Source organism: Mobula hypostoma, chromosome 7, assembly GCF_963921235.1.
Source record: "Mobula hypostoma chromosome 7, sMobHyp1.1, whole genome shotgun sequence".
Lineage (NCBI taxonomy): Eukaryota > Metazoa > Chordata > Chondrichthyes > Myliobatiformes > Myliobatidae > Mobula > Mobula hypostoma.
In genome coordinates, this window is record NC_086103.1 from 111,926,745 (window position 1) to 111,952,913 (window position 26,169).

The 26,169-nt window shown below is 41.5% G+C and overlaps 1 protein-coding gene across 2 annotated transcripts in view; it reads right to left on the minus strand.

Moving 5' to 3' along the window:
- Window positions 1-13,898, minus strand: part of birc2 (baculoviral IAP repeat containing 2) — a 40,898-nt gene extending 27,000 nt beyond the window's left edge. The window contains exon 1 of one of the 2 annotated variants that reach the window (XM_063053792.1): window positions 13,745-13,898. The gene's annotated coding sequence lies outside the window, so the exon portion shown is untranslated. Of the gene's footprint in view, window positions 1-13,436; window positions 13,574-13,744 lie in introns of those variants that run through there. The other variant, XM_063053793.1, reaches the window with a different exon arrangement.
- Between the last annotated feature and the right edge of the window lie 12,271 nt (window positions 13,899-26,169).

The following is a 26,169-nucleotide window of genomic DNA, read 5'->3' on the forward strand; positions in this document are numbered from 1 at the left end:
GGGCAACGACTTGAAGTCCATGACATCTACAAGCCAGCAGTTCTTAAGGTCGACTAACAAGACTACCATTGACTTGGACACAGAAGAAATCTGCACCATGCAGAGGTCTAGCTAATTTAGCCAGGACGAAGTCCCATGTGTAATGTTGCCTACTGAAGCAGAGTGTCACCAGTGTTTCCCGTAAGCCTGGATCTTGCTGCCGTTGGCAATCTCCAGCGAGGTTTTGTCACTCTTTGCCTTCACATCAACAGATGACAATGCCAGCACACGCAAACACCCATGACACACAGGAAGCGTTGGCCTGAAAGGGTGTCCGTAATAAACAGTAGACGACTCTGCCAGCTGGAACCCAGGGTGCTCACAGACCTCTGATGTCCCAATGCGCTGGCACTGTCAAAGCTAAAAGGCGCTTGGCACTTCCTAGCATTCGTACCAAAGAGAGCATGCTGACTGGAATTATTGAGGTAGAGAAAAGAGGAATGATGTACTGCTGCCTCGCTGACTGTAGCCTATTAGCCATTTTGGAAAGCTCCCTATAGTTCTTCACAGGTGCATTAGCAAAGGCTAAGCAAACTTCATCAGGCATTTGCTGCATGAAGAGTTCTTTAAAAATAAAACAAGGATGGTGATTACCTAGAAGAGACAGCATGTGGTCCATTAGCTCCGAAGGCCTAGCATTGTTGAGGTCAGGTAAGGAGAGCGACTTCTTGGCGTGCTCAGATTCCGATAATTCAGAAATCTGTAAAAGGTGCGTTTTCAGCAACTGGTTATCATGTCCAGGCAGGTGTTCAAACAGACCCACCGCTCTCATAGCTGTGGAATTGCTGCGTGACACAACCACCTAGTAGAATTTGGTGTTGCTGGCAGTGATTTCTCACAGAGCGAACAGGTAACAGCACTTTGCTCCCAAAACTCAGGCAGTTTCAAAGCGACTGTGTTGGTTAACATGTTCAATAACTGGAATCACCAATGTGAGTTTTCACCAATAAAATGAAGTGAGGTGTTTTATGTTTAATGAAGCCCGTAACACATTTTATTAAACTCCAAAACCTAAACACAAAAGCGAGCTAAAAATCTTTACTAACAACGTCATCACGCCAGACCAGCCCCAACTCAATGTCGGTCATTGTGAATTACATATATTTCTCCCAATTATATTACCCTACAGAATAAATGGAGAGTGGAGGTTTCCTCTAATGGGAGAGTACAGAATCAGGGGCCTGATCTCAGAAGAAGGGTGCACCCATTTACAACTGAAAGGATAATTGCTCTCAAGTGGATTGACTGTCCTTGTCAGAGAGATGTAGAAGTGGGGTCTTTGTGCACACTTAAAGCGGAGAGTAAAGAGTATTAAGAATGTAAAGAGTAAAGAGAATTAAGAATGTAAATTAGCCATCAATCCTACTGAATGGCCTCATTCTGTTCTTACTCATAGCCTCAAAGTCCTTTCTGCCAGCATATGGTTAATTTTGAAAGAACCATTCATGCAAAATGAGATCTCTACAATGTGATTGATATGTTTTCAGCAAACATAACATAGCTTAAGTCAATAAAGAAAAAACATCAACATCAAGCAAGCAATTATTAAGGCTCTTGAGATCTTCGCATCTGTATTTTGGGTATATTAGTACGAGCTTCAGTCCTTACAATTCAGACTCCTTTAAGGAATCAAAACTGAAGCAACTCTGTATGTTACTTATGTATATCAATAACAAAAGATAGCTTCTACTGATTCACCTTCTGGTGTTTTAGTATGGATGATCAAGTGTTTCCAAACCATTTCTGCCGTTCTGCTATTAAAGCCCAGCAACAATCTGAATTACACTTGTAGGCATTATTGGCCTTGAAAATTCAAAGCTCCTATTGGATACACAATGCAAACATTAATGTAGCCTCTGTAGGCAGAAATTATTTTCCAAATTTAAAACTGCAGACCATTCCATTCAATTTTTATACGTTCACTTTTTCAGGACATAGACATTACTGGATTTATACCCAGGGACAGAGAACAGCAGTATTTCCAAATCATACAATGTGCCATTTAGAGGGGAACATGCAGACGGTGGTGCTGTTCCTGTGCTTCTTCACAATGGAAATCACATGTTTAGAAAATGCTGTTAGCAACAGCCTAGCCAAGTAACTGCAGTGCATTTTCTGGATGGCACACAGGTTACAAAGGAAACAGACATTCAGATATGTGGATGGGATCTTTACCAAGAGGTTTGCTATTGTCTGGTTTGTCCAAGTGGGAAGTATTTCCTCGCACCTTTGACATGTTTTATAGACACTGAAGAGTTTTGGAGTTTAGGAAGCGAATCATTGCAACAGGACAGCAAATCTCTAGTTGAGTGTTCAGTCTATGTAAATCCCCAGAGTGCTGATGGCTGGGAAACTTGTCAGTATTTGAGTGATAACATTCAATAATCAGGTCAGATTGGGAATGATTGCTCATGATGGAAGAAAGGTCAACGATAAGGAAATAGCTCAGAGGAATTGCTGCAATGATATAAATGACTGACTCTAAAGGCCACAATCACCTTCCTTTATGCAAGGTAGGACTCTGACCACTAAAGTGTTTTCTCCCTTGATGCCAGTACATTCCAAATCCTTCTACTCAGTGCGCAGGAGAAAGCAGCAGTGGCCAGGCCTCTGGCACCGTCTAACTCTGTGGCTCAGAAGGGTGGGGGGGTGGGGTGGGGTGGGGGGGGGGGGGAAGAAGTGGAGAGCAGTGGTGATAAGGAATTCTATAGTTAGAGGAGCAGACAGTAGATTCCGTGGCTGTGAAAGAGATACTCAAGTGGTATGTTGCCTCTCACGTGTCAGGATCAGGGGCATCTCGAATTGGGTCCATGATATGACTGAGGAAGTGGTTTCAGATTTCTTGATCACTTGGATCTCTTCTGGAGAAGGTATGACCTGTACAAAAAGGAAGGGTTACACCTGAAATCGAGGGGGACCAATATGCTTGCAGGCAGGTTTGCTAAAGCTGTTGGGAAGAGTTTAAACTGATTTGGCAAGGGGATGGGAACCAAAGTGATAGGGCACAGGATGGGGCAGTTGCTATACAAGAAGATGCAGTACGTAGTGAGACTGTAATTATTACGCTAACTTTCCTCAGGTGCAACTCATCCAATTTGTTGATGTAGAAAATTGAAGGACCACCTGAATAAATACCTACTTTCTCTGTAAGGTCCAACACAGTATGGTGGATTTTCAACAGACCCATCCAAAACAAAGCCAAAAGAGCATTCAAGGCAAGTCAGGGAAATGATAAAGAAGCACAAATCTGGGGAAGGGGTCAAGACAATTTCAAAAGCACGGAACATACCATGGAGTTCAGTGCAGTCCATCATGGAAATGTGGAAAAGTTATGAAACCACAGCCACAGCTGCCACTCGAAACTTAGTTGTTGGGCAAAAACAGCAAATGTATAAGAGGTTACTATGAAGCCAAGTCACTCTGAGTGAGCTGCAGAAGTAGTGGCTGCAATTGGAGATGAAGTTCATAGCTCCACAATCTAAAGCCTTGCACAAAAAGGGCAGCTATGAAAGTGGCAAGGAAGCAGCCCTGGCTATATATTTAAAAAAACATTCCCTGGCCTGTAAAGAACTCGCAAAGCGTCACTCAGAAGATACTGTAAAGACGTGGTAGAAGGCCCTGTGGTCGGATAAGACTGAAGTGGAATTTTTTGACCTTAGCAATAAGTATGATGTAACTCTAATACTGCACATCAGCGATGAAATATTATCCCTACTGTAAAGTACAGTGGAAGATCATGCTATGGGGATGCTTTTTAGCAGCAGGAACTGGAAATCTGGACAGGATTGATGAGAAGATGAATGCTGCTAAGTACAGAGAGATCCTGGATAAAATCCAGTCTCTGCCAGAAAGCTTAAACTGGAGAGGAAGCTCACCTTTCACCAGGACAACGACCCAAAGCACTCTGCCAGATCAACCATAGGGCAGCTTCAAATGGAGAAAACTGATATTCTTGAGTGACCCAGAGTACTGATCTTAACCCGATCAAACATCTCTGGCAAGTCCTCAAGATTGCTCTCCACCACCACTCCCCAATTAACCTTGCACAGCTTAAGCAATTTTGCAAGGAGGAATGGGCAAATTTTGCTCCATCACCTTGTGCAAAGCTAATATAGAGACTTCTCCAAAACGACTGTAATAGCTGCAAGAGGTGGTTCAACCAAGTACTGAACAAAAGGGGGATGAATACTTTTGAACTGCTGACAGAGACTTATGGAGAATAGGAGTTCGGTGGGTAATAAAATGGACGAGTCCACGGCGCTAGCCAGGCGTCAGAGAACATTTCGGGAGTGCAGTATTATGTATTTTACTGGGGCTGCACGAGGACACACCCGATCAAAACTTTTCCATGGACGGCTTTCAGACCGTTCGGGCTGACCGGAAGTGCACTGACAGCGGTAAGCGTAAAGGAGTTGGGTGCTTGCTGTTCTGGTTAACAACGGATGGTGCAATCCGGGTCATATTACGATCGAGGAGCGTGTTTGTAGACTGGATATTGAACTTTTTACTGTTGGACTGCGGCCATATACCACCGAGATACAACACTGGGCGGCACGGGAGGTCGTTCTTGCCTGTGGCCATTGAACTTGCAGCTCCTCCCGTGGAGGGTCAGACACCCTGAGCCAATAGACAGGTCCTGGACTTATTTTCCATCTGGCATAGTTTGTATTTTGCTGTTTGATCATTTGTGGTTTTCGTATTGCTATATTTATGCTCTATTCTTGGTTGGTGCGGCTGTAATGAAACCCAATTTCCCTCGGGATCAATAAAGTATATCTATCTATCAGTTTTTGAATTTTTAGTTTTTCCATGCTTAACAATTTTCCCTGTTCTTTGGAGCTCTACTGTTTAAAAAGGATTTACAAAGAAAAGTTCTCAGTTAAATTGATCAAAATAATTGGTTGCAATAGTCATTGATGTGAACAAAGGGTTGGGGGTTGAATACTTTTACAAGACACTGTATTAGGTATTACTCTACATCCCATTGTTCTATTAAGGCTATCCAATCCACATTATAGTAGATATCCCAGATAAAAATACAAGATAATTAAAGATTCTGTTACAGGAATCAGACTTCATATACAGAATGATTCAATATATCACACAAAGCACATTATAAGTATTCGTAAAATCTTCATTTAATTCTTCATCCATACATTCACTATTCCATTGGTCAGTAATTATTTCATACGTCAAAATTTGTTTCAATCCACATGAAGGAATAAGTAATTTTATAGCACTAAAATTTTGTTTGTTCATTTTGTGCTGTGTCATATGACATAAGTGATCATGGTCTTTCGATGATCATGACTGTTCCTGGCAAATTTTTCTACAGTAGTGGTTTGCCATTACTTTCTTCTAGACAGTATCTTTACAAGACAGGTAACCCCAACCATTATCAATACTCTTCAGATTGTCTACCTGGTGTCAGTGGTCACATAACCAGGACTTGTGATATGCAATGGCTGCTCATACCACCATCCACCACTCCTATGGCTTCATGTAACACTGATCAGCGAGCTAAGCAGGTGTTACCTGCAGGCTAGCAGAGGGAAGGGCACCTTACACCTCCTTTGGCAGAGATGTATCTCAACCCTGCCACCCATAGCATTAAATGAGACATGCTATAAATAGTAATACAGAGTTGTATATTTAAATCATTACTTATTTCTACCCAAAATATGTAAAACAAATTTCTTTTCCTCCCTTTCTCATCACTACACATCTCTCAAAGGCAGTGAAACATGCTGGATATTAAAACCTCAGCCAATGTTACCCATTCCTTATTTAAGAATCCAATACAGACAGGATAGACCAAGGAGAGTCAGTGGATGGTGTTTACTTGGTGGAATGACAGATAGTGTTGAGGATGCAGTGCGTCTGCAGAAGAACTTAAATTAAGAGAATGGTCAAAGAAGTGGCAAACAGAATATAGTGTAAGGAAGGGTATGGTGATGCACTTCGTAGAAGGAATAGGCTTACACCATTTTCTAAACTGGGAGCTGTTCAGAGATCAGAGGTACCAAGGAACATGGGAGTTCTTGTGTAGGATGCCCTAAAGGTTAACTTGTTGGTGGTAAGTAAGGCAAATGCAATGTTAACATTCGTATTCTAGTCCTCTCAAAACAAGAGCAATGATGTAATGCTAAGGCCTTATAATGCATTCATCAGACTGCACTTGTGGAGTGTTGTGAGCAGTTTTGGGTCACTTCTGTAAGAAAGGATGTACTGGCATTGAAGGTGGTTCATGAGAATTATCCCAGGATAATTCTTGTAATAATCCTAATAAATAATCCAGATAAATCTCTCAGACTGTCTTTAATATTGTTTTTTTTTAAAAAGTGCTACACCCTCATTTGGGCAAATACTCCAGTTGATATCAAACTACGGGTTTGTGAAGGTTCTTCCTGATTTTCTTGCTCCAACAGGAGATCAGTGTGCAAACTTAAAGCACACGGTATTGGGGGTATGGTATTGATGTTGATAGAGAATTGGTTGGCAGACAGGAAGCAAAGAGTGGGAATAAACGGGACCTTTCTAGAATGGCAGGCAGTGACGAGTGGGGTAAGGCAAGGCTCAGTGCTGGGACCCCAATTGTTTACAATATATATTAATGACTTAAGACGAGGGAATTAAATGCAGCATCTCCAAGTTTACGGATGACACGAAGCTGGGCGGCAGTGTTAGCTGTGAGGAGGATGCTAAGAGGATGCAGGGTGACTTGGATAGGTTAGGTGAGTGGGCAAATTCATGGCAAATGCAATTTAATTTGGATAAATGTGAGGTTATCCACTTTGGTGGCAAGAACAGGAAAACAGATTATTATCTGAATGGTGGCCGATTAGGAAAAGGGGAGGTGCAACGAGACCTGGGTGTCATTGTACACCAGTCATTGAAAGTGGGCATGCAGGTACAGCAAGTGGTGAAAAAGGCGAATGGTATGCTGGCATTTATAGCGAGAGGATTCAAGTACAGGAGCAGAGAGGTACTACTGCAGTTGTACAAGGCCTTGGTGAGACCACACCTGGAGTATTGTGTGCAGTTTTGGTCCCCTAATCTGAGGAAAGACATTCTTGCCATAGAGGGGGTACAAAGAAGGTTCACCAGATTGATTCCTGGGATGGCAGGACTTTCCTATGATGAAAGACTGGATCGACTAGGCTTATACTCTCTGGAATTTAGAAGACTGAGGGGGGATCTTATTGAAACGTATAAAATCCTAAAGGGATCGGACAGGCTAGATGCAGGAAGATTGTTCCCGATGTTGGGGAAGTCCAGAACAAGGGGTCACAGTTTGAGGATAAAGGGGATGCCTTTTAGGACCGAGATGAGGAAAAACTTCTTCACACAGAGAGTGGTGAATCTGTGGAATTCTCTGCCACAGGAAACAGTTGAGGCCAGTTCATTGACTATATTTAAGAGGGAATTAGATATGGCCCTTGTAGCTAAAGGGATCAGGGAGTATGAAGAGAAAGCAGGGTTCTGAGTTGGATGATCAGCCATGATCATACTGAATGGCGGTGCAGGCTCGAAGGGCCTAATGGCCTACTCCTGCACCTATTTTCTATGTTTCTATGTAACGCTGCACGTCTATCTTTCAAGCACATGGTCCCATTTCTTCCAACGATCCCAACTTGTCCTATTTTGAACAAATTAAACATTTTTACGCACTGATATCTGTTCTCATATCCCTTTTGGAATTGACTGCTCCACTTTGAATTGCTGATTTGCAACCTTCATACAAAAGTGCAACACTTTGTTATTGTCTAGAGGGACTCAGATGTCCTCTCATCCAAATCACTAAAAGGTAGCAACGAACAGGTATGTCAAGCAAATAAACAGCAGATGATTGCTGTTCTTTATAGCAAGAGTACAGATATTTTGCTCCAATGATATAGAGCCCTAGCAAGGTTACACCCAGAACGCTTTGTGAAATTCAGGACCTAATACTCAAGGAACGATCCATTTGTCAAGAGAAAGTGTGGCAAAGATTCAAAACATTGATTCCTGGATGTCAAATTTTTCAACACAAAGAGAAAAGCAAATGGGATTATGTTCTTGAGATTAAAAGAATACAAGGTGATCACACAGAAACATATAAGATTTTAGGGCTTATATGAAGATGAAGTTTTCTTTGGCTAGAATCAGTCCCAAATAACAAGTTATTTTTTTCCACCGGTTGTGAATTTTTAGAATTCCTTGCCCAAGAGGGCTGTAAAAGATCAGTCACAATATATATTCAAGACTAGCATCAAAATATTTTCAAGTTTTAAGGGCCTAAAGCATCTTGAGGTAAGTGTAGGAAAGTAGTCCTAAGGTAACATATCGGCCATGACCTTACGCCAATGATTATCAATCAGGATAATTCCTGCCATTGCCCGTAAGACGTACATTCTCCCCGTGTAATACTGAATCGGGTTCGTAGGTCTGGCAAGTGATACAGAAAGCACTCTCTGTGAATAGGTATATTAATCTTTTATTTACAAACAGTAAAAACTCAAACATTCATGTCCCCAAGTTACAGACACTACAAATTTGAACACTCAACAAACATACTTAGTTAAAAGTGCACGCAGAGCAAACCTTCCCAGTGATCTTGCCTTAAACAAAGGAAGAGAGAAAGTCCCTTCCACATGCAATTTTATATACCCAGGATATTTGAAACTGGACAACGGGCATCTATCCAATGGGAAAAGCAGCTGCAGCTTCTACACTAACCAATCATAATGGAACAGACTTTCGACAATCAGAATAAGGCATGCCGCATGGGTTTCCTCCCACAGTCCAAAAATATAGCGATTAGGATTAGTAAACGTGGGCATGTTATATTGGCACCAAAAGCGTGGTGATACTTGCGGGCTGCTAGCACATGCTGATTTGATTTGATGCAAGTTTTCATTCTAAGTTTTGATGTACATGTGACAAATAAAGCGTGTTTTCTTTAAAATAATTATCCTGCGCTAAATGTCATATTCCTGCCTTTGGCACATTCTATTTTTTGGTCAGCTTTGAATTTCATTCTCTATCTATCTAGCCAATGCACCAGCCTCACAATACCTCAGCTCTATTCTCCACGCATTTCATCCTTAAGAAGTACAACTGGCAGGAAAAAGCTATTGGTTCATCAAGCTGCTCTTCTATTCAACAAGAACGAGGCTGATTTTCCATCTCAACACAATTTTCCTGCCATACCCACATACCCCTTGATTTAGCCAATGTCCACCTACTGACATATTTGACTGATCTCCTACAGTCCTTTGCAGTAGAAAATAAAGTGAAGAAATAACAAATTTTAGCCCTAAATGGTGCATGCCTTCATTTTCACACTATCACCCCTAGTTCTGCATTGTTTAGCCACAGGAAACATGCTCCTTATAGTCAAGTCCTTAAAGAATTTTGCATGACTCAAGTCTTAATCTAGATATTAAAGGAAGGTAAACTCTAGGGATGGGTGGCAGGGTGGAGATAAATCTCTGCCAAAGGAGGTGTAAGGAACTCTTTCCCTCCGCAAGCCTGCAGATCATCCTTGGGTAAGGTGTAGCACCTACTTAGCCTCCCCCCCACCCCACCCCACCCCCCCGAATCATTGTCACATGAAGCCATGGGAGCAGCCGGTGCAAATCACAAATCCTGGTTATGCGACCACTGACACCAGACAATCTCTGATGAGTATTGATAATGGTAGGGGTCACCCACCTTGTAGAAACACTGTCCTAGAAGAAGGCAATGGCAAGCTACTTCTGTAGAAAAATTTTCCAAGAACAATCATGGTCATGGAAAGACCATGATTGCCTACGTCATATGACACAGCACATAACAAAAGACCAAAACTCTATAAATACAGCTTTCTAGCTTATCCACCAACAAGGAAATAATAAGGTATATTTTTGCATTTCCTGTCTAGCAATATTATCCTTTTTGGGTAAGGAAACCAAAACCGTGCATAATACAACGTGTAGCCTCACTGAACTTCCAAGCTGATTAATTTCTAAATTTTCCGTTCTGATGAATGTCAATAAGAAACATTCTCTCTCTTCACAAAATTACCTGACCCACTGATTAGTCATGTTGTTTATATCTCAAAATTAAATGTGGAATTGCAATCACAATTTGTCGTCATTTTGAAGCAGCCTATGCCTGCATGCCACAAGGACTAAACAAATTTAAAGCATGAGATGACAAGTAGCAAAAGTTAATATGTAATGACTCCCTCTAATAACTTAACCTTTGATATTTTAAAGCAAAGTCAAAAAAAGTCAAGGGTAAGACTTTAAATAATGTTGAGGAGCAGAGGGATCTTGGGGTCCAAGTTCATAGTTCCCTTAAAACGGCTACACAGGTTGATAGAGTAGTTACGGCGGCTGATTGCATGCAGGCCTTTATTAGTCGAGGCATTCAGTTCAAACACCAGAATGTTGCAGTATAATAAAACTTTAGGTTGGCTGCATCTGGAGTATTGCATACAGTTTTGGATGCCAAGGCTTGAAGTGGGTACAGAAGTGCTTTACCAGCACGCTGCCTAGATTGAGGGCATGTGCATAACAAAAGGCTGGACAAACTTGGGTTGTTTTCTTTGGAGTGGTGGAGGCCGAGGGGTAATCTGATAGAGATTTATAAAGATTATGAGAGGCATAGATAGAAAAGACAGACAATATCGTTTTCCCAGGGCTGAGGTGTCTAAATCCTGAGGACATTGCATTTAAGGTGACAGAAAGTAGATTTGAGGGGCAAGTTCCACCCCCCCACCAAGAGTGCTGGGTGCTTGGAGTGTCTGGGTTGGAGACAGAGGCAGAACATAGGCACATGAATGTGAGGAAAACGGAAGGATATGGTATTGTGTAGGCAGTGGGGATTAGTTAGTTGGCTATTGATTACTTATTTATTTGGATCGGTACAACATTGTGGGACAAGGGACCTGTTCCTGTTCTGTACTGTTCTATGATCCTTCCCATTACCAAATCACTGACTATCAATTGCCTACAGGCTACCACTAACCAAAAATCAAATTGACCAGCCACTATGGCTAAGAGGACAAGACAGAGGCAGGGAATCTAATGGAAGCTATTCATGTCCTGACATTCCAAAGACTTTCCAACATTAAAAATAATCCAACTATCCAACAACTCAGAAGTTCAATGGTTTGGCATCCGATTTACCAGATGATATTTGCTGTGTTCCTTTTCCATTCACTAAGGCCTGGCTCCCATATTCCTTTCCCACTTAACTGACTTACTGAAAAATTTACCATAATACTATGAAACATTTAAAAGGTCAATTTGAGTATTCATCCAAGAGTCCAGAAAACCTGATGGCCCTGCAAAATCCCAAAATTTCCTGGGATTATCAGAGTTTTATGGTCCAAGACACAAGTCTGCAGAATTATGGAATACTTTTTACTGGCCTTGAGTGCAGTGCCAAGAACTCAAGAAAGTCAAAAGCAGTAGAGTGACTGGCACACAGTTAAACATTCATCCTCCACCAACAGCACAAAAAGGTATGTACTATACAGAAAGTGGACTGCAGTTACTTCTCCAGACTATAATATTTAATAAGCATTTTGCATCAGTCTCACTGTGGAAGACACTAGCAGAATGCCCAAAATGTGAGTATCAGGGGGCAGAAATGAGTGTTGTTGCTAATACTAAGGAGAAGTTGCTTGGGAAGTTGAGAAGTCTGAGATAGGCAAGTCACCTGGACTATATCCCAAGGTTCTGAAAGAGGTAGCTGAAGAGATTGTGGAGGCATTAGTATTGATTTTTCAATGCTAGAAGAATTATTGGACAGTTATTCTGACTTCCATGGTTGGAAAGATGTTAGAGTCTATTATTAAGGATTAAGTTTCAGCATACTTGCAGGCAGGTGATAGAATAGGTCAAAGTCAGCATGGTTTCCTAAGGGGAAATCTTGCTGTACAAATGTGTTGGAATTCTTTGAGGAATTAACAAGCAGGATAGACAAAGGAGAGTCAATGGATGTTGTTTATTTGGATTTTCATAAGGCCTTTAACAAGGTGCCACACCTGAGGCTGCTGAACAAGGTAAGAGCCCATGGTATTACAGGAAAGATACCAGCATAGATAGAAGATTGGCTGACTGGCAGGAGGTAAAAGTTGGGAATACAAGGAGCTTTCTCTGTTTGGCTGCCAGTGACTAGTGGTATGCCACATAGGTCAATGTTGAGACCACTTCTTTTCATGTGATATGTCCATGATTGGGATGAAGGAATTGATGGCTTTGTGGCCAAATTTGCAGATGATATGAAGACAGTTGGAAGGGCAGGTAGTGTTGAGAAAGCAAGGTGCCTGCAGGAGGAGATTGGGGGAAATGGGCAAAGTGGCAGATGGAATATAGTGTAAGGAAGTGCATGGTAAGGTACTTTGCCACATGGAATAAAGGCGTAGACTATTTTCTAAATGGGGAGAAAGTTCAAAAGTCAGGAGTTGCAAAGGGACTTGTGAGTCCTTGTGCAGGATTCCCTAAAGGTAACTTGCAGGTTGAGTCTGTGGCAAGGAAGGCAAATGCAATGTTAGCATTCATTTCGAGAACTCAAATATAAAAGCAAGGATGTGATGCTGAGGCTTTATAAGACATTGGTCACATTGCGAGAGTATTGATGCAGCTTGGGGCCCCTAATCTAAGAAAGGATGTGTTGGCATTGGAGAGGGTCCAGAGGAGGTTCAGGAAAATGATCGTAAGAATGAAAGGATTAACATATGAAGAGTATTTGATGGCTCTGGCCCTATACATACTGGAGTTTAGAACAATGAGAGATCTCACTGAAATACATCAAATATTAAAAGGCTTAGATAGAGAGGATGTTTCCTGTTGGGGGTTGTCTAGGACCAGAGGACACAGCCTCAATTGAGAGACGTCCATTTAGAACAGAGATGAGGAAAATTTTCTTTCCCTAGACGGTGGTGAATCCGTGGAATTTATTGCCACAGACTGCTGTGCAGGCCACGTCGTCTGGTATACCGAAGATGGAGGTTGAAAAGGTCATAATTAATCAGGTCGTCAAAGGTTACCAGCAGAAGGCAGAAGAATGGGCAAACGACCTAATTCTGCTCCTACACTTTATGGTCTAATCCGACAACACTTACACTTGCAAATTCTATCACACAGATGAGTAGGGACACCACTACCTACCGATTTCCCGTTTCACACGTCCTATTAATCTGGAAATAAGTAGCCATTTCTACAAAAACCGTCGGATCAAAATTCTGGAAACCTTCATTTCTTTCTCCCCCACACCGTCCCGCACGAACCAGGCCAACACCCTTCATCAGAAGCAATTCATCGGTTCAAGACAGCCGACTGCCACCTTCTCAAGGGCTATTTATACTGAGCTCGACAACGACGCCCAGGTTACACAAAGGAAAACTGGATCCCAAGTCTTACCTGAACAGCTGTCTTACTTTTCTTTTACAACCGTTTGACAAATGATCGAATTTGCCAGAGAGGAAGTTGCCATCAAGACAAAATGTTCTCTTCCCCTCCCCCACTTCTGATTCAAAAGCAAGTTATTCCGGTTTATGTCAAAAGGAACCTCCAGATGGGTGGCCACTTAACCGTACTGCCTCCAGAGCATTACCTACTAAAGTAATTTCACAGCTAAATTAAACTGGACCTTTCAGTTTCAGCAGACCACCATTTCCAATGACGTTTACAAAAGTACCAACTTAGCCCGCGCATCAGATAAGACTTACTCGCTTCATGGAAATATCTCTCCTTCAGCCCAAAAACCACCGCCGTTTGCGGAAAATGGCTCATCACCTCCTCCCTTTCTCTGCCCCTCCTCTCCGAACTGACCGCCGGGCGCTCGGCGGCCCTGCCCCTGGACCGACGGAAAGTCCCCGCGTCCGATTTCCGGCTCTCCTCGCCACAGCAGCACCGAGTGCGGCTGCGCGGTTAACTCAAAGCCGTAAACAAACGGCCGCCCCTGACAGCCCGCCTTCGGCCGACAGGGACTTTCCTCAGGGCGTTGCAGCTCACTGTTTTGCTATCATTTCTCGGTGCGTGTGTTTAAAAGAAACTGCATATGCCGAAAGTCCAAAATTAAAACAGAAAGTAGGGGAGACGTTCAGCAGATCGAACAAATTTTGCGAAAAAGAAAACTTGAGTTTCAGCTCGAAATTAAAACCTGCGCCAGAACTGGGAAAGTGGGAAAAAAGTTTAAAACACATCACCGTGTTTTAAAGTTGGGACCCCTCATCTTGGAAAGGATGTGCTGAAACTGGAGAGGGTTTTTAAATGAGGGTCACGAAAATGATTCCAGGTTTGAACGGCTTGTTCTAAGAAGAGCGTTTGATGGCTCTGGGCCTGTATTAGCTGGAATTCAGAAGAATGAAGGGCGACCTCATTCAACCCTATCGAATGGCGAAAGGCCGTGTGGCTGTTGAGAGGATGGTGAGAGAGTCTAAGACCAGAGTACACGGCCTCAGAACAGAGCGGCGTCCTTTTAGAACGGAGATGAGAAATTTCTTTAGCCAGTGAGTGGTGAATCTGTGAGATTCTCTGCCACAGACAGTTGCGGAGGCCAAATCTTTATGTGTATTAAAGACAGAGATTGATAAATTCTTGATTGGTCAGGGCATGAAGGGATATGGAGACAAGCCAGGAGATCGAGGCTGAGAGGAAAATTGGATCAGCTATCATTAAATGGCAGAGCAGACGCAATGGACCAAATGGTCAGCCCCTTTATCTTATTGGGGAAAAGAATCATGAAATACCAAAGTAACACGAGTTTTGCTATCTTTGCTACTTTATTTATTTCACACTCCATTTCAATTTACATAATTCTCGGCCTGGCCCTCTTAACATGTTGCTCATTCTCGATCCCTGTCTTTTCCTCCATGTTTTTGTTCTTATTTCTTAATTTCTTGCTGACTTTTCTGTCATAGTCTTGTCCATGCAGTTTTCTTTCACATTTCCTTTACCCTCACCCTAATCCCACTCTTTCCCAATGTCTTTCTTCCTCATTTCTCTGTTCCTCTGTATTGCTCAATCTCATGTTTTCTTATTCCTCATTTCCAATCCAAGCTACACATTAAAAAAAATTCTTTCATTTTTTTTCTACCTTTCTGACCTTGATGCTGTCACTCCCTGTATCAGTTTTTGTGATCTGTCCTTTCATGCACGAACTTCCTTTCCATGTTTACTACACAGTTACCATCTCCCTCACTGGCTCCTCTACCCTTTGCTTCACTTTTTTAAAAAAATCTATCTTGCTCCCTTTCCCATCTGAACTTGAGGAGTAGTCCATCCCAGTGACTCTGTACATCTTAAGAGTTTCTTCCCTTCTCACAGATCACTCCTTTACACCCTCACACCCTTTCTGCTTTGGCACCCTTGGCATTCATCCAGTCACTGGATCTCAGATACACACCTATCCAGACACATGGTGGAAGCAAGTATAAAATAACTGAATTCTATAGGTAAGATTGATTGACTTTAATTGAAGGCAATATTTGATCAAGGGTGACATTAAAGGGTAAAATCGATCTGAGTTGGATTAGGCATAAATGGCAATGTTTATTTGAATACCGTCATTACATTCTCAGGAGATAACACCAATACAGCAGCTGAAAAGATCCTGCAATAATAAACTCAACCTCAGGAGATTGCTAGCTGAAAGTCTTCAAATGTTTTCCCCACAGTCTTTCAAATCATTCCCAAAATAATCCATCTGTACTTGTAAACTAAACACCTTTTACTGTTCCTTGTTGGATATGGTGTCCCTTTCCAAACAATGCCCACCTTTTGTGGAATTCCACCTGTCACTGGAAATGACATTAAACAACCTTGGATCTATTTTCTAACCCTAGAATAGGCTATTAGAATCACAAATGATGTTTTAAGACTTTAACAAAGGGCAGTGTAGGCCTTTTTCCATTCTTGTCCTGTTTTTGACTTTTTATTTGGCAGACCATACCATCCTTTTTCAACCATTTTCCAATATCAATCAGCCATTGCATTTGCTGGTTCCACCTTTACCTATTCAGCTGTAACCAGAGAATCCCCTGCTATACCTTCCCTTTTTGCTGTTCTTTGCCTGATCCTAACATTTCTACTTTACCACCCTTTCTCGATCCGTAAAACCATATAACAGTTACAGCATGGAAACAGGCCATCTCGGCCCTTCTAGTCCGTGCCGAACTCTTACCCTATCCTAGTCCCACTGACCTGCACTCAGCCCATAACCCTCCATTCCTTTCCTATCCATATATCTATCCAATTTAAATGACAACATAGAACCTGCCTCAACCACTTCTGCTGGAAGCTCGTTCCACACAGCTACCACTCTCTGAGTAAAGTAGTTCCCCCTCATGTTACCCCTAAACTTCTGTCCTCTAATCCTCAACCCATGCCCTCGTTTGAATCTTCCCCACTCTCAATGGAAAAAGTCTAACCACGTCAACTCTGTCAATCCCTCTCATAACTTTAAACACTTCTATCAAGTCCCCCCTCAACCTTCTACGCTCCAAAGAATAAAGACCGAACTTGTTTAACCTTTCTCTGTAACTTAGGAGATGAAACCCAAGCAACATTTTAGTAAACCTCCTCTGTACTCCATCAATTTTATTGACATCTTTCCTATAATTCGGTGACCAGAACTGTACACAATACTCCAGATTTGGCCTTACCAATGCCTTATACAAATTCAACATTACATCCCAACTCCTATACTCAATGCTCTGATTAATAAAGCCCAGCAAACGAAAAGCTTTCTTCACCACCCTATCCACATGAGATTCCATCTTCAGGGAACTATGCACCATTATTCCTAGATCCCTCTGTTCTAAAGCATTCTTTAATGCCCTACCATTTACCATGTATGTCCTATTTTGATTAGTTCTACCAAAATGTAGCACCTCACATTTTTCAGCATTAAACTCCCATCTGCCATCTTTCAGCCCACTCTTCTGTCCTAAATCTCTCTGCAAGCTTTGAAAACCTACCTCATCATCTTAGTATCTACCTACCACCTATCTTAGTGTCATCTGCATACTTACTAATCCAATTTACCACCCCATCATCCAGGTCATTAATATATATTACAAACAACATTGGACCCAGTACAGATCCCTGAGGCACTCCGCTACACACCATCCTCCAATCTGACACAGAGTTATCCACCATTACTCTCTGGCATCTCCCATCTAGCCACAGCTGAATCCATTTTACTACTACCATATTACATGTGTAACCTTGTCAAAGGCCTTACTGAAGTCCATATAGACAACATCCACCGTTTTACCCTCATCAACTTTCTTAGTACTGTAACCTCATCAAAAATTTAATAAGATTTGTCAAACATGACCTTCCACACACAAATCCATGTTGACTGTTCCTAATCACACTCTGTCTATCCAGAAAATTAGATATACAATCTCTAAGAATACTTTCCATCAATTTACCCAAAACTGACGTCAAACTCACAGGCTGATAATTGTTAGGTTTACTCTTAGAACCCTTTTTAAACAATGGAACCACATGAGCAATACGCCAATCCTCCGGCACCATTCCCGTTTCTAATGACGTTTGAAATATTTCTGTCAGAGTCCCTGCTATCTCTACACTAACTTCCCTCAAAGTCCTAGGGAATATCTTGTCCGGACCCGGAGATCCCTTTACCATTTCTGATTTGTGACACTGTATGGATAAATATCAATTCCTTCCAACAAATATTCGGAAGACTGATGGCTTTTAGTCCCCAGTGCAAGCTGTTCTCAGGCCACTAAATTAACCCTTGGCAATCATTTGTAACAAAACAAGATTGTGCCATCTGGAAATCATGCCTGACCCAAAATGAGTTTGGATTCCATTACTATGATAGCCCTACTTTGCACCCAAGATGATTTATTGCTGAATCTATCACCTAAGCCTTTCATACCTCTTAACTCATTTCTAATTGATCAAACAACTATTACACTGCCTATTTGAAGCCATCCGCAACTTCAGAAATCATTACTCTTGCCTATTCGTCAATTATTGTGTTTGTTTACTTACACTGGCCTGATTAAGCAATGCCTAGGTTTTAATTTTTTCTTCTTATTTTCAAGTCAGAGTAACAGTGCATAGAAACAAGCCCTTCAGGCTAAATCTTCTATGCCAACCAGGACACCAATCTAGCCCTATTTGCCCATATTTGGCTCATTATCCCTCTAAACCTTTCCATGTACCTGTCCAAGTGTCGTTTAAGTGTTATTGTACCTACCTCGACCACAACCTCCAGCAGTTTGTTCTATACATGGACCAAACTCTCAGTGAAATAGTTGCCCTCCGTTCCTTTCAACTTAAACCTATTTCCTCTAGGTTTTAATTCTCTGTTCTTGGGAAAAAGACTGTCCATTTCCCTTGTTGATAGCCCCCCAAGATGTTACACTTTTATAAGGTTATATATATGCTACAACGAATAAAATTCTAGCCTGCCCATCCCCTGTCTATAATATAGGCAGCTGAGTCCAGGCAACGTTCTCATAAATCTTTGCATTTTTATCCAGCTTAATGATTGTAAAACAGCAGCCATGGGGTCTTTCACATCTAGAGATAAGCAGAGACTCAAAGTACACCAAGTGATAACGCCCCAAATATTCTGCTACTAACACTGGAGAGATATAATAAAGTAGAAGACAGGCATTCAGCCCTTCAAGACTCATCTTGATACAATTGTGACTGATGTCATGCAAACACTGTTCTCCAATCTCTCCTGACATCACCTCATGCATTTTATGTCCAGAAATCTTTCAAGTATATCAGGATCAGGTTCATTATTACTGACGTGTCATGACATTTGTTGTTTTGTGGTAGCTGTACAGTGCAAGACATAAAAATTACTATAAGTTACAATTAAAAATATAAATAAAGTGCAAAAGAGTAATAGTGAGGTAGTGTTCATAGACCTTTCAGGAATTAGATGACAGAGGAGACAAAGATGTTGCTAAAACATTTAGTGTGCATCTTCAGTCTCCTGTACCTCATCCCTGAGGGTAGTGATGAGAAGAGGTCATGTCCCAGATCGTGAAGGTCCCTAATGATAGATGGCACCTTGAGGCACCGCATTTAAAAGGTGGAAGGCTTGTTCCCGTGATGGGAGCTGGCTGTCTACAACCCTTTTTCAAGCCTATGCATTGGAGCCGCCATACTAGGCAATAACAACCAGTCAGAATGCTCTCCACCATACTTCCTCAAATTTCAAAGTAAATTTATTATCAAAGTACATATATGTTACCATATACAACGCTGAGATTTGTTTTCTTGTGGGCATACTCAGTAAATCCAATAACCATAATAGAATCGATGTAACACCACACCACAATAGTTCCTTGGTCTTGCTGATCTATCAGACTCCTGTATGCCTTGTTGCCATTTGACATTCTACCAACAGTAGTGTCATTGGTAAATTTATAAGATGGTGTTTGCACTGTGGCTAGCCCCCACAAAGCATCGAGTCTAGTGAGAGCAGAGGAGTGGGCTTTGAAACACGTTAATTAGCACAGAAGGAATGAAGGTGTTGAACACTGAGCCATAATTGATGAACAGCAGCCTAACATAGGTATTGCTGTTCTCCAGGTGGTCCAAGGCCAAGTGGAAAGCCACAAGATTGATCTCAGATTCAATTGTTGGTCCTGAACTCTTAGACATCGGGCCTCTGGCTTTGCCGCCCTCTGGACTTTACTGACTTCTGGGTTTTGACCCCAGGGACTCTGCGATCATGGGACACTTACCTTCAGTTCCCAACTTCTGGACTTGCATAAATCTCTGACCCTGTGACTCGCTGACTGGTGGGGTTCACTGGCCCAAATGAATCCTGCCAGCATGGAACTCTGGCCTGGCATTTGCTGACCTGACCTCCAAGATTGCTGATCTTCAACCACAAAGTGCTCAGACCTGGACTCTGAACACCAGCTTCTGCCCGATTATCATTTATTGCCACAACTTCTAATTCTCCCTCATCTCTTCCCTAAAACCTAAACTGACCCCTAACTCCACGTGCTGTCCCCCAAACCATAGTCATAGTCATACTTTATTGATCCCGGGGGAAATTGGTTTTCATATAATAGAACCATAAGCAGTTAAATAGTAATACGTAAATTATGCCAGTAAATTATGACCATCCCCATGAACTTACAAAGCTACTAATTCTGAGCCACAATCGATGGACATCACAACTTGGTACCACCTTTACTAGACTGGAAGACCTGAGTTTGCTGTAAACCTGTTGGTAGCAGTAGTCAAATTGCAGTGGATCCCTGTCCTTGCTCAGGCAGGAGTTAATTCTAATCATGACCAAACTCTCGAAGCACTTCATCACAGTAGATTGCTCATCCATTTGTTTATTGTAGCCATACCCAGAAGTCAGAGAAGATTGGGTATTATCATCAGGCTCAGCTGAGATATACAATTGTGTGTCACCTGCATAACTGTGGAAATCAAGTTTATGCGATCTAATGATGTCTCCCATGTACAAGAGTGAGGGACCAAGTCAGCTTCCCTGAGCAACACAAGGTACATTGTACATCTTAGAAATTTGGTCAAGACACTTCTCTTTTATATTATATTTTTACAATGTTACAACCCTTATAATATCTGCAATTAGGAATTGTCTAAATCTAATTATTGATTTTTGTTTCAAATGATCCATAAAACCAATGACTTCCAAAACAGCTTTGGTCAGGTGCCTCAAGTCACTTTTTCTATGAAGCAGCTGGGACGTTTTACTTCGATTTATATACAACTTTTAACTAAGTTCTTTGTGTTGATAGCTATTAAGCCCAGATATTTTCAGTCGCTTTTTCAATCAGCTTTCCTCCATCACATGGTTGGAAGTGTTCAATGAATTTACCCCAATAACAAAGCAGTTTATGTCTATTTACTAAGTAATATTAATCAACTGATATGGCAAAAAACATTTGAGGCATACTATTTCTAGGTAAAAATCTGCCCTTGAAACAAGGTAGAATTATCATTCTATTTGATATTCAATAGCATTGCTGTTATCACATCTCCCACCGTCAATATCCAAGGGAAATCACTGATCAGAAACTAAAATGAATTAGCCATTTGGCTACCCAACTATGGTGAACTTCTCATCTTGAGCTCTTAAAGCTTCTTTAGCATTTACAAACAAAAAGTGAAAGAATCACAGATCCTACAAATCTGAAGTAAAAAAAAACACACTGGAAACATGAAGATTCTTAGCCCTGAAACATTAACTGTTCCTCTTTACACAGATGCTTCCTGATCTGTTGAGTGACTCCTACATTTTCTGTTTTTATTCTGTAGGAAACAAGTCAGGTGTTCAATGAAATATGGAGCAACCAGCAATCTGCTGGAGGAACTCAGTGGGTCAGCAGCATCTGGAAGAGGAAAGGAATCGTAATGTTTCAGATCAAAGACCTGCATCAGGATTGTTACTTAATGGCTCAATGTCACAGCCACATCTCTTTTTGTTTTTAAATCAAAATTCATTACTAGCTGTATGTATTTTTGTGTCTCTAGTATATTGAAATATATTGCATTTGCCTTTATAGTGGACAAAGAAAATAGATTAGTTCACTACCCGACATACACACACTCATACTCCCATTAGTTCACTTTGCTGCAATGTGGAAAATTCCACAGGATGTATTAGCACAATTGGCAAAATCTGTTCCAAAGCACTTTTGAATGCCATTACAAAGCCACACACCGCCCTATCTATAATTTGCTATTCCTTTGTGTGAACTGGCTCACGTCCCTGAATTTTGAACCTAACAGCACAGTAGGCCAATGTTTTCAAGGCCCCCAGAAATGGAGAACAAATACTGGCCTTTGAGGTGATCCCTATATCTAGAGGGTGGTTTGAAAAAATGTATTTGTAGATTATTTTATTACTATATTTAGTGATACAGCAGAGTAGTCCTTTCCGGGCCTTTGAGCTATGCCACCCCACCCCAGCAACCCCCAACAAACCCGATTAACCCTAACCTAATCACAGGACAATTTACAATGATGAATTAACTGACTAGGTATGCCTTTGGTTCGTGGGAGGAAACCAGAGGACCCAGAGAAAACTCACACATTCCACGGGGAGGATATAGAAAGACTCCTTGTAGAACGTGACCAGAACTGAACTGCAGAACGCCCCGAGATGCAATAGCATCACGCTAATCACTACCCTACCGTGGCATTTTCTACAATAACAGCTTTGCTAAGCAATTTAATGCATCTGACATGAACATCCTCATATAAAATTGACAAAGAACATACTTGTGCAGATGATCAATTATTTGGTCAAGGAATTGCGATATTAGTCACCATATTAAAGGAGAAAGAGTTAGAGTGGGGGTGGGAATTCCGGAGAACGGGTATATCCACATCATTGCTGAGAAGCATTACCATTTCATAACACAACCAAACTACACCTCATCTCATTTTGGTAAAGCACCTTAGGCACTTTACTTGGTTAAAACTTGTGTATAAATGTGTTTTGTTGTTAATAGGATCCTGTGACATAATTTTAGGTCTAGCGGATTCATAATGAGAACAGTCAGTGTCTGTACTCTGGATTCACAGGCACTTATTAATTGGAATAGTGGCCTTGTTTAACGTGTGCAATAAGAACACTACTTGGCGTGTGGCCAAGTGGTTAAGGCATTCATCTAGTGATCTGAAGGTCGCTAGTTTGAGCCTTGGCTGAGACAGCGTGTTGAGAGCAAGGCACTTAACCATATATTGCTCTGCGATGACACTGGTGCCAAGCTGTATGGGTCCTAATGCCCTTCCCTTGGACAACATTGGTGGTGTGGAGAGGGGAGACTTACAGCGTGGGCAACTGCCGGTCTTCCATACAACCTTGCCCAGGCCTGCGCCCTGGAAACCTTCCTCATGAGACTAATGGCGGGTGTTTGTTGTCATTACTCTATGAAACTGCCAAAAACATTCATAGTTTAACATGGAAATATTGGAAGTTCCCGGCATGGATGGGCTGTTCTGCAACTGCTACCAACACATTTAGGGGAAGCAGGTAGAAATGATGAAATTTTCTGATATTAGTGTTCTAGGCTTTCTGTAAAATACTCTGAAATAAGTTTTACTACATGAAGGCAAGGTAAGTTTTTAAAAGAGTGCAAAATACTATAATTATTGTTTCAAGAGCCTTTTAGACTCAATACAAATTTAAATCTCCATCACAATGAATATTTCAATATATAATGAATTAAATTTTAATTTAAATGTTTTAATATTTACATAAACAAGATAGTCTGCAGATGCTAGAAATCCAGAGCCCCAGTGCATTAGTGCTGCTTCCTGCACCCATGCAGCGCTTATCAACTTCTTCAACTCTGCCTCCAATTTCCACCCTTCCCTCAAATTTACTTGGTCCATCTCTGACACCTCTTCCCTTTCTTGAACTGTCTCCATCTCTAGAGACAGACTGTCAGCTGATATCTTTTCTAAGCATATTGACTTTCACAGCTATCTTGACTATATGCACCTCTTCCCACCCTGTCACTTATAAAAATGCTATTCCCTTTTCTCATTTCCTCTGTCTCCACCACATCTGTTCTCAGAATGAGGCTTTCCATTCCAGAACATTTGTGATGTCCTTCTCTTAAAAAAAAGGGTTCCCTTTCTCTACCAACAAAGCTGCGCTCACGCACATCTCCTCCATTTCCTGGACATCCAACCTTAACCCATCTTCCCTCGGAAAAACGGAGTTACCCTTGTCCTCACTTACCTCCCCATAAACCTCTGCATCCAGCATATCATTGACCATAACTTCTGCCATTTTCAACAGGATCCTACTAGTAAACACATCATTCCCTCACTCCCCCCTCCGGTGTCTGCTTTCCTCTCCAGGATTCCCTTGTCCACGGATCTTCCTCCTGTCACTTATCCCCGCAAGTAGGGCAAATGCTACACTTACCCCTTCACTTCCTCCCTCACCACTATTCAGGGCCCTAAACAGTTTTTCCAGGTGATGCAATATTTCACCTGCGAGCCTGTCAGGGTCATCTACTGTATTCTGTGGCCTCCACAACATCATTGAGAACCGACATAGATTGGGGGACCACCTCGTCAGGCACCTTTACTCCATCCACCACAGCGGATTTCCTGGTGGCATGTCAGTCCATGGCCTCCTGTACTACTTCAATGAGGCCACTCTTAGCTTGGAGGAGAAACACCTTGTATTCTATCTGGGTAGTCTCCTACCAGATGACATGAACACTGATTTCTAAAACTTCTGGTGATTTCTCCCCCTCTCCCTTCTCTCTTTCTATTCCACATTCTGGCTCCCTTCTTACCTCTTCTCACCTGCCCATCACCTCCCTCTAGTGCCCTTCCTCCTTCCCTTTCTCCCATGGTCCACTTTCCTCTCCTATCAGATTCCTTCTTCTTTAGCCCTTTACCTTTGCCACCTATCACCTCTCAGCTTCTCACTTTACCACACACACATCTTCCTTTCACCTGGTCTCACTTATCACCTGCCATCTTGTACTCCTTCCCCTCTTATTCTAGCCTGATGAAGGGTCTCAGCCCGAAACATCGACTGTTTATACCCCTTCATAGATGCTGCCTGACCTGTGCGTTACTATTTACGTAGTTTGCTAATGATGAATATCCAAGTTTAATCTTTTGAATATAATGCTTATCTTATTTCAATGGAACACGTCCTTTCTGACACATGGCAGCCAGTCTCTAATGTTTGCCTCAAGTGGTTTTTGAACCCAAAGATCTTTGAACCACAGTCCTAACAGAGAGCTATATCTATTGTTCAAGTTTAACAACAGATCACAAATCATTCTCTTGGCACAGTGATGTTACAATGTAAACTTGAAGAGGAAAGTAATCGTTTGCTATAAATCTACTGTGGAACTGGCTATATGTCTATCTTGCTGATAGCAATACCATTTTTTTTAGTGTAATGGCCTTTTATCTCCCCAGTGAAAATCTGACTTAACTTTTAAACTAGTCATAACTTGTAAACTTTGATAAGCTTGCAAAAATCAGGCAGGTTCTAATTCACAGATATTTGTCCAGATATTAAGCAACGTGTGAAAAAACCCTTTTATCTCACAGGTATTATATTCACATCAGAACATTACTCCTCCAGTCATCTAGGTTTGACATTATGATTGGTTGAATCATAACTTTTTACTGCAGATTAAACTTACCAACTTTTTGTGTAGCAGCTGACTAATTATGAATGTATAAATGCCTACTCGTTTTAAGCTCAAATGCAAATTTTGTGTCAAGCACCTAAAACTAAACTAATGAAAAGGCTGTTCTTCTATACACATGATCTTTGCAAATTCATCACATGCTAGTTAACATGTTGTAGTTTTATAGTCTGCTAAGAAACACTGCTGTTGATGAAGCACGAATCTTTACCCATATTTGATTTGAGGCCATGACATACATGGAATTCAAAATCTTAAGACACTCCTTCCATTGTTGTACTACCTCTGGCAGAGTGTGGATGCAAGTATAATTTTGTTTGTAAGAATATCTCACGTATGCATATACAGCTTTCCAAATTTTTAGGCATAAATTCCCAAATCATTGTGAGGAGGCCTGTACAGGATTGATTTAGTTAGCTATGCTTTTGTGTCCAAATCTGGCACTTGTCAAGTGTCTTCTAGTTTTCATATAGTTCATACTGTTTGGCCATCTCAAATTAAATAAAACCTTACCCCTACCGCACAGTAAAACCAATATTGTATTGAGGTAAAGGCAACATTTCAGACATATATGGTGCATTTACATTGCATCACACAATGTTAATATGGTAACAGCCATTCCTAACATCATGACACTTGATGTGCATTCCAAGCCATCCCCAGTCCTACCCCATTAAGAAAAATGGCATGGCAGGCTTAATGGGACGATAACATAGGATTTAAAAAAAAATGGTGGTAAAGAATCACAGGATACTTACGAAACATTCTCACCCACAAACAAGGATTACATTGGAATAAAAATAAACCAAGATATTTAACTCTATGGAGTTGTGTTGTTCCTTTCTGTGCCTTGTGGCTCATCAGGTGGCAATCTTTAGCCTCTTTTTTTTAAGAATTTGTTTTCTTACGAGGCCAAGTTGCTAGCTCGACGCTCAGCCCAGCCGGATTCAAACCAGAGACCATTC